Source organism: Fukomys damarensis, unplaced genomic scaffold (assembly GCF_012274545.1).
Source record: "Fukomys damarensis isolate Sample0158 unplaced genomic scaffold, DMR_v1.0_HiC HiC_scaffold_17, whole genome shotgun sequence".
Lineage (NCBI taxonomy): Eukaryota > Metazoa > Chordata > Mammalia > Rodentia > Bathyergidae > Fukomys > Fukomys damarensis.
In genome coordinates, this window is record NW_022900929.1 from 81463898 (window position 1) to 81471871 (window position 7974).

The following is a 7974-nucleotide window of genomic DNA, read 5'->3' on the forward strand; positions in this document are numbered from 1 at the left end:
CCGCACGGCCCTGCACAACAGCCCCGTCGCGGGGGCAGCGGGGGCAGCTGCCCGTGGGTGTGTGGGAAAACAGCACGTTACATCACACAGACACACACTCACTCGCACACCCACACACACGAGGAATACTGAGTCAGAACACAATGGAATCACATCATTTGCAAAACGTTTCCTAAGCTGAAAGTTTGAACAATGACGTGGCACTTCCTGAGTAGACTAAAGTGAAGAGAGATGAGCACGTGCCTGAGAAACTACACGGCCAAGGCAGTTTGGGCCGGATGTGAAAATAATTTTTAATTTCTAAAACCGGACTTGTTTTCCCAAACAACACTGCCTTGCCCTTTTCTCGATATCGTCATGTTGTTCTTTTCTATAACTTCTGGAGAATAAAGCAATGTAGGTATTTGTCTGTGTTTTAAAAGTCGTGGCCCAACATAGATGATGTGAAATTGACACGAAGTACGCAGGTGCACAGGTGGGTGGCGTTAAGTAGATCCGTATTCTGGGGGCTCCACCCCCCCAGCTCCCAGTCTGGTTTTGCGAAAGGCACATTCTCCGTTCCCCAGGCAGCGAGGCCCCACGAGCACTGCTGCGTCTGCCTCCTTTGCCTCTTCCCTCTGCTATGGAGCTACACAAACCATCCAGAGCATCCACCCTTGCCCTCTGCTATCCGTTGAAAAGCGTGTCCTCTGTTTTCAAGGATGAAATGCCCACAAGCGTCTGCCGACCACCTTCATGCGGACAGGGGTTTCTGTTTCTTCCGGTACATACGTGGCAGTGAAATGACGGGGTGCACGTTATGGTGTTTCGCTTCCTAAGGCTTGAGTTTGGTTCTCTCACTAATCCACTCCGCTAGCCCTCTGAAAGCCAGCATTGAGAAAGAACACCCGAGTCACAAAGAGCTGTCTCGTCTCCAGACTCTGTCGTGCAAATCACTCCTGCTGCTGGGTTCCCTGACTCTGATTAGCTCCGCTTCCCGTGCTGCTGAAGGTCATCAGGTTCGGAAGCTGAACTTTGCCTTGGCTTCTTTATCGTCTCCCCTCATGCCTGGCAGCTGGAGCAGTTCCCCACCACGAAACGGACCAGATCCGGGCTCGGCCCGGGCTCCCGGTTGCATGGCGACCCTTGCAGACCCCAGCTCTCCACCGCTGAGCTAATCTACTCCCTTCTTCCAGTCACGTTTATCTCAGCCACAGCTGACGACCCTTTCTTCACCCTAAGCACAGAAAGGAGCTGAGGCAGTGCTGTCACCACAGCTGCTTAAGCTGCTGACTAAAATAAGTCAAGAGCAAGAGGTGGCAAAGAAGGTGTCTGTTTCCTCCAGTACAGACTCTTCATCTCCCCATTCTCCTGAAAGCATGGTCTTCACGGACACCCTGGTGCCCTTCCTGAGCCCACAACTCGCGAGGGAAACGTAACCCGCCTCTGCGTGCACTCAAACGCACCCCTGGCTTTGGAGACCCAACCATGTGCCACGAAGACCACACGCACAACCGAGGCCCGAAGCAAGCACGCCCGGGCTCCAGCCCCACAGGCGGTCCAGGCACACGGCGTGCTTGGTATTTATTCTCAAGCACCAACTGTGTGAACGAAACAAGCTCTCACTAGGTTTTGCCAGAATCATGTTTGCTGAGACAGAGCCACGGGAACACACTGGGGCAGAGGGGACCTCCCTGGGACGCGAGCTTGAGCCCCGAGGACACGGGTGACGCTGGCTTCCAGGTCAGCCGTGACGGAGAACTTGAGCAGCATCGGGCTGTCCCCTCTCCATCCCTCTCCTAGGCTCTCTCTGCAAGCTGGAGTCTTTCCCTGGCACGGAGAACTCACTGCTGATGGCGCTGAGGTTGCACTAAGAGCTCAAGGTCTGAACAGAAAACCCTCCTCCCGGTTGCTGGCCAGACTTGAGGCCTGTGCTGTGTGCACGGTGAGGCGGAGGCTGCCACAGGCCCAGTGTGGCTGTTTCTGGAGGAAGAGAGCGCTCACCTCAGGCGTGACTCACAGAACAATTGCCACCAGTCTTTTCGCAGTTCTTCCAAGGCTAATACACATGCAGAACAGAAGCTGAAAACTTGGGAATAATTTCATATCTTTCTACAAATGAGCCTATCCATCAATGTATAATTCAAAAAAAAATTTTTAGTTCTTCCTCCCAGCCTAAGCAGACATTCTTTCTCAGCCAGCTTTAGTGGATATTTTGCACTGAGATGTCTTCATGGAAAAATACAAACCTTTAGGTCTATTAATTAAAAAAAAAAAAAGAAGAGAATGAGAAAAAAATTCTCCTGAATGGTTTGTCTGCAACCTCTAGCCTCTGCTCAGATGCTATTTGACAAAGCCATGGTTTGACCTATAAATACTTTGGGCATTTTGTTTTGTTAACCTGCGTTTCCTAAGTTTTTTGTTAGAGTTTAAATACGAGGGATCCTAACACTCACGGGTTGAGAGCTCAATACAGGGGACCCGTCCATGGAGCAGCTCCAGGTTGAACAGGCCAGTCTGGAGGAAGCAGGTCACGCGGATGGGACTCTGTAGGGCCACCCCTCTCCCCAGCCTCACCCTTGGCTACCCAGGCTTGAGCGGCTTCCTCCACCATGACTTCCACCATGTCGTTCTCGCCTTGAAGCCAGCTGGCCATGCACTGAACCCTCTGCAACCCTGAGCCAGAAGAAATCTTTGCTGCTGCAAATTGGATGTCAAGACTTTTGTCTGGTACAGAAAAGCTAACTGACATACAGAAGGAAAGGAAGAGGATCCAGGCACAGAAGGCAGTGGTTCCTAAATCTGCTAAACCCTGAACTCACCTAAGGCACTGGCCAGTGCACATCTGCCCCGGCCCTGGGCAGGGCTCCCAACACCCCAGCCTCCAGGTGCTGACTCCCCTCCTCCACCTGATAGCCTCTTCCTGGTTACCTACTTAAAGATCTGTTCTTTAATACTTATTGTAAAAAGACTTCGCATAACAGTTCTTGTAAGCAATTTTGTATATAATGTGTTGAAAAGATTTTTAACCTTTTTTCCCAAAATATAACTTTAAAGTAGCTAAGTAATGAACTATGTTATTTTTTAAGTCATGATGTTAGGCAGGAAATGCCCCGATGTGCCTCTCAAGAATGCAACTCTCTTCTGCACAAAACTCATATTTGCATCAGGAATCATTTCTCTAACGTGGCTTTGTGTGCCTGTAATTCTTTTTATTAAAAGCTCAAGATTTTTGTTGTAAAAGCACTTGTCCTAAATTTATCTATGATTTTCTCTCTGCTAAGCCTAGAATTACAGACGGGACAGTTTCTAACATCCATCACAGGAAGTGTGACATCTGTCACAGGAAGTCCTCCTATAAAGCTTCTCCTTCAGAGAAGACCTGTGGGAAACAAGAGCCCTGTCTCTAAAATCTGCTATAGGAATTTAAGGAAACAGTGCAATCTCTGATCAGAGTAAATGTCTTAGCTGGATGTGATGATAGCACATGCCTGGAATACCAGCTACCCAGGAGGCTGAGGCAGGAGGATCATGAGTTTGAGGCCAGCCTGGGCTACACAGGAAAGTGCTGCCTCACAAAACAAAACAGGAGCTGGGGCATAGCTCAGTGGACAAAAGCTTGCTTGACACACATGACGTCCCGGGCTCAGTCTCCAGTTCCGTGACTAGGAACCACTGCAGAACCAAAACACAGAGTTTCACATGCACACATTTGGGATTGCTGATGACAGCCCAAATTGCAAATACTGAAAGTGCTTCCAAATGAATTTATGAGTAAGAATGAATCTATATTTGTGTTGTGCAGAAGAAAACTATTTTTGTTCCAATGTGTGATATTCTCTAAGGAACGAGACTTGTTTTCCACATCTACACAAATGAGAACACTTAAACGACATAATTCCTAGGGACCTGCAAATACTCTTTAGTTCTTGGATTCTGCTTATCTCTTCTTTAGCTTCAATTTTTTGTCACAAACAAAAATAAATTCAATTATTATTAAAGAAAGAAAGAGCTTAACTGATCAAGCTTTTGCTTCTAATTTTGTGAGAAACACATGTGAAGTATATTTAAAGGAAAGGTGGTGGTAGCTGCACCTGTTTTGTCCTTTTTGTATCATACGGATTAGTTGTGATCCAGTGGGAAGGAGGGCAGGAGGGTGATGCAGACAGGAGAGAGAGAAGCAGACCTGCAGAGCAATGGCAGGAGCCTTACGAATTCACAAACCAGAAGGCAGGCGCTCGGTGCTCCCTAGTGTGTTACAGAATTAGACTGTGTCTGTATTACACAGTGATCTGGAGAGTTTCCTAAACTGACAAAAAAACTCATCCTGTGCTTTGGAAAACATTTTAAAGGAGTTAAACCTAAAATTTTATATTTAAAATGAAACACAAAAGCCACTGTAAAAATGGGAAATTTCAATTATAAGGTGAACTTTCCTGGCAAATTACCTTTGCTAGTGCAGCGTGTCAAGATGGTGGCCTAAAAACATGCCTAACAAAATCACACAGAAAACACTCTCTACCAAACCTGCCCCGAGTCTCTGGGGCTTCTGCTGACTGGCCGCCTAGCTTTATGCCCACTGCGGCAGTTCAGCAAACAGCGTCACGTGAGTGACACCCATCACTGGCACTCAGGTGCACAGAAGAACAGGGCACAAGGCCTCACTCCCAGGTGTCAGAGTCGGGGAAGGTGTGACCCGCTCAGCGAGCCCACATCCCAGCACCAGCAGCAGAGGTCCGCTGGCCTCCTGGTGTGAGGCGTCCCCTGCCCTGGCCTGAGGCTGGGCCACCTCGGGTGTGGCAGTGACGCGGCAGCTGTAGACTTTGAGGAGCGCCCCCACCCCAGCACCAGCCACAGACACCTCGGGCAGACAGGCTCAGGTCACGTTTTGTAATTTATCATGAATTTTTATAAGATGCAGCAGTTATCCTAACCTGAGTTTTTACCAACCTGTGTGGCCTCCCCCATGTGTTCCTCCCACCCTGACCTTAGAGGCATTAAATGATTATCACACAGCATGAACACAAACAAACACTGGGATACGTACAGGCCACTGAGCAATATGTTAGCTGCTTTTCTTAATTCTACATATTCACAATATGGCCCTGTGAATGTTTTTCTGCAATTTAATTTCCTTGGCCCATTTTACATGTGTGAACTTCATCCCCTGCTCAGTAATTTGTAATTTTATGAAAATACTGATTTATCCATTTTCCAATCCATGCACAATGAGGTTGCTTTTAACTTTTGCTATTGCAGTGGCCCTTCGAGTTATGACCAGCCTGACCCATGAATAACCTGGATTACAACCAGAATTTTAGTTTTAAGTTGCTACCAAAATCTTGAGTTTCAACCTGAATACCGGCTGCTTGTACTGCCTTTGGTCTCAGACACCAATTGAACACTTAAAGAGTTCAGAAGGAACATTGCAACATCCTTTCCGGTGTAGGGTTTACTGAGAAGTCCTGGGCCAGTGTCTCTCTAAGGACACTAAGATCTGCCTGGAAGAAAGTATGGCCTAAAATTATAGGAGAGAGACTTTGGAGGCAATCGACCAACTTACATTATAATCAGCCCTCGGGAGTGAACTTAGTACGTGAGTCAAGGGTCCATTATACAAACATCTGCTGTGAAAACTACCCTGTGATCTCCATGTACCCAAGTGAGAGTCTGTCTAGAGCATAACCTAGAATTACACATCTACGCTTGGCTTGCTTCACAAAGGGACAGCACAGCTTAAGCCCTCTGCGGACTGTCCACGTGCCCACTCAGGAGACTGTGCCAGTGTACATTTGCACCGGGTTTCACAAGAGCTCCCAAGCACTCTCCATACCCACTAATCTGTGCCACTCTGTCCACCCTGAAATAGCACACCTATGTGGTTTTATGCTGTTTTCCTGAATGAGCGTCAAAGGAAAAACTGCATGGACAAAGTTGAATTAAGGAAGACTTCATTGGCGTCTGTGCTCGTCAGCTTTCCAGTGGCTGAGACAAGACACTCGCCTTCTGCAACTTAAAGGAAGAAACTTATTTTGGCTCACGGGTCAGTGGATTCAGTCCGTGGTCAGCTGGCTCGAAAGCACAAACTGCACGGTGGAAAGGGGTGTGGGGGGAAGCTGTTCACGTCCTGGCATCTGGAAGCAGGGAGAGCAGAAGAGCTGGGGCAAGGACACGCCCTTGCACATCACACCCGGTGACCACCTCCACGCAGACCCACCTCCTGACAGCACAGTCAGCTATGAACTCCCCGCTGGGTGACTCCACCGACAAGTGTAACACCCCCATGATCCAAACACCCACTTCTGAACACGAGACTTGGAGGGACATTTTGTATTTAAACCATAACAGGCTATTGACAAGGCTATGGACAGAGCGAAGAAAGACCAAAATGTAGTCTGCACTTAACTCTATTGAAACAAAAGAGGGGAAATGATTTTTTAATGCTGGGGTGAGCTGGTGGGAGAGTACTGGAGGTATAGAAAGAGGTTGATCAGTGAGTTGCGTCAGAGGCCATTGTTCCCAAAGCTGCAAATGCTTCTCTCACGACAAGGTCACTAGGCTTGCTAGCTCGTGCCCACCAAAGTTAGGTGCCTGCCCTCCCACCAGGAGCAGGAGGAGGGAGCACATCAATGTTCCCATCGACGCCTACATCTGAAGGAACACTCCGGTCCTTCCAGGAGACATTGCTAGGTTGTGAAACTGGCTGGAGGCTTCTTTAAAGATTTCTATCTGAAAGAGGCAGAGAGGAAGGATTTATAATGAGATGCTTTCTAAAGTAAACACTCTATGAAAAGGGCAATCCTGTAGGAATCAGGCAGAAGCCTGTCTAAAGTTCACACGGCGGAGGGGAGCACTGAGGCTGTCTCGGGCAGAGGTAACTGGCCACTCAGTGTCCTGGATCAGCTCTGTGTGTTCTGTTCGGTTTTCCACTGAGCCTCCGGTCTCAGTTCTTTACTGCTGTGTACTCTGGATATTATTCTTTCATCATCTATGCATAGTACCTACGTTGGTCTGTGTCTTCTCTTGATTTTCATTGCAGCACATTTTAAAGGAAGTTTTTAACGTCATCTAAAGTCATCCAATACTTTCCTTTCTGTGTTATACTCTTCGTGGTAAAAATCCCTCTCCCAGTGTAAAGTCATAAGGATGGCCTATTTCATTCTAACTTCTGCCTTTCAAATTCAAATTTTCGGCTGACTCTCGGGTCTGGCATCCATGCCTTGGGAATGGCGCTTGCTGTATTTCCCTGCTCACAGGTCTGCTCAGACACTTCAGCTCCACAGATACTCAGGTCTGTGCCCCACCAGTACCACAATGTCTGAAAAGCTGAACTGAACAAATCTTGGCATTTAGTGCATCAAGAGCTCAACTTCTCTTCCAAAACGTTAATACTTCTTTATTGGCATGGAACTAACCCTTCTGAATTAGAGTAAAAATATCCAAGTGCATTGACACACTGGAGTCATTTACCGCTGGGAAGAGCACAGTTCTCTCAGATTGATTCTATCAGAAATGACTTCAATCGAGAACAGTACCCTGGATGTGAAGGCGGGGAGGGAGACCGAACTCCCCAAGGGCCATCTCCCCTGCACTTCCCTTGGCAACCCTGGCCCTGGGAGCTCACCAGCCCCCTCCTACTCTTCCAGGAACACTTGCTTCTTTCTTCTATCCCAATGCACACCTCTGGAAAGCTTCTCTCAAAACAGTAAAAAGGAAAGCCCTTGGCTCAGGATGTGTATCTACCACCCAGCTGCAAATCAGCAACTAAGGAGCAGGCTGGGGTTCTCCCCTAGAAAAGTGCTTTCTTGGGGATCTAAATTTGCACCTTTTGTAGAATTAACCCCTCCAAATGGCTGTTTTATTACATGAAAAATCCTTGGACCACCTTTTCCATCAGCCTCAGTGACACCCTACTGCTACCGGTCGGCTGACATCAGGTGAGTGGAAGCCCCTGAAATGATTTAATAATTGCCATGTTCCTGCGGCATCAGCCCC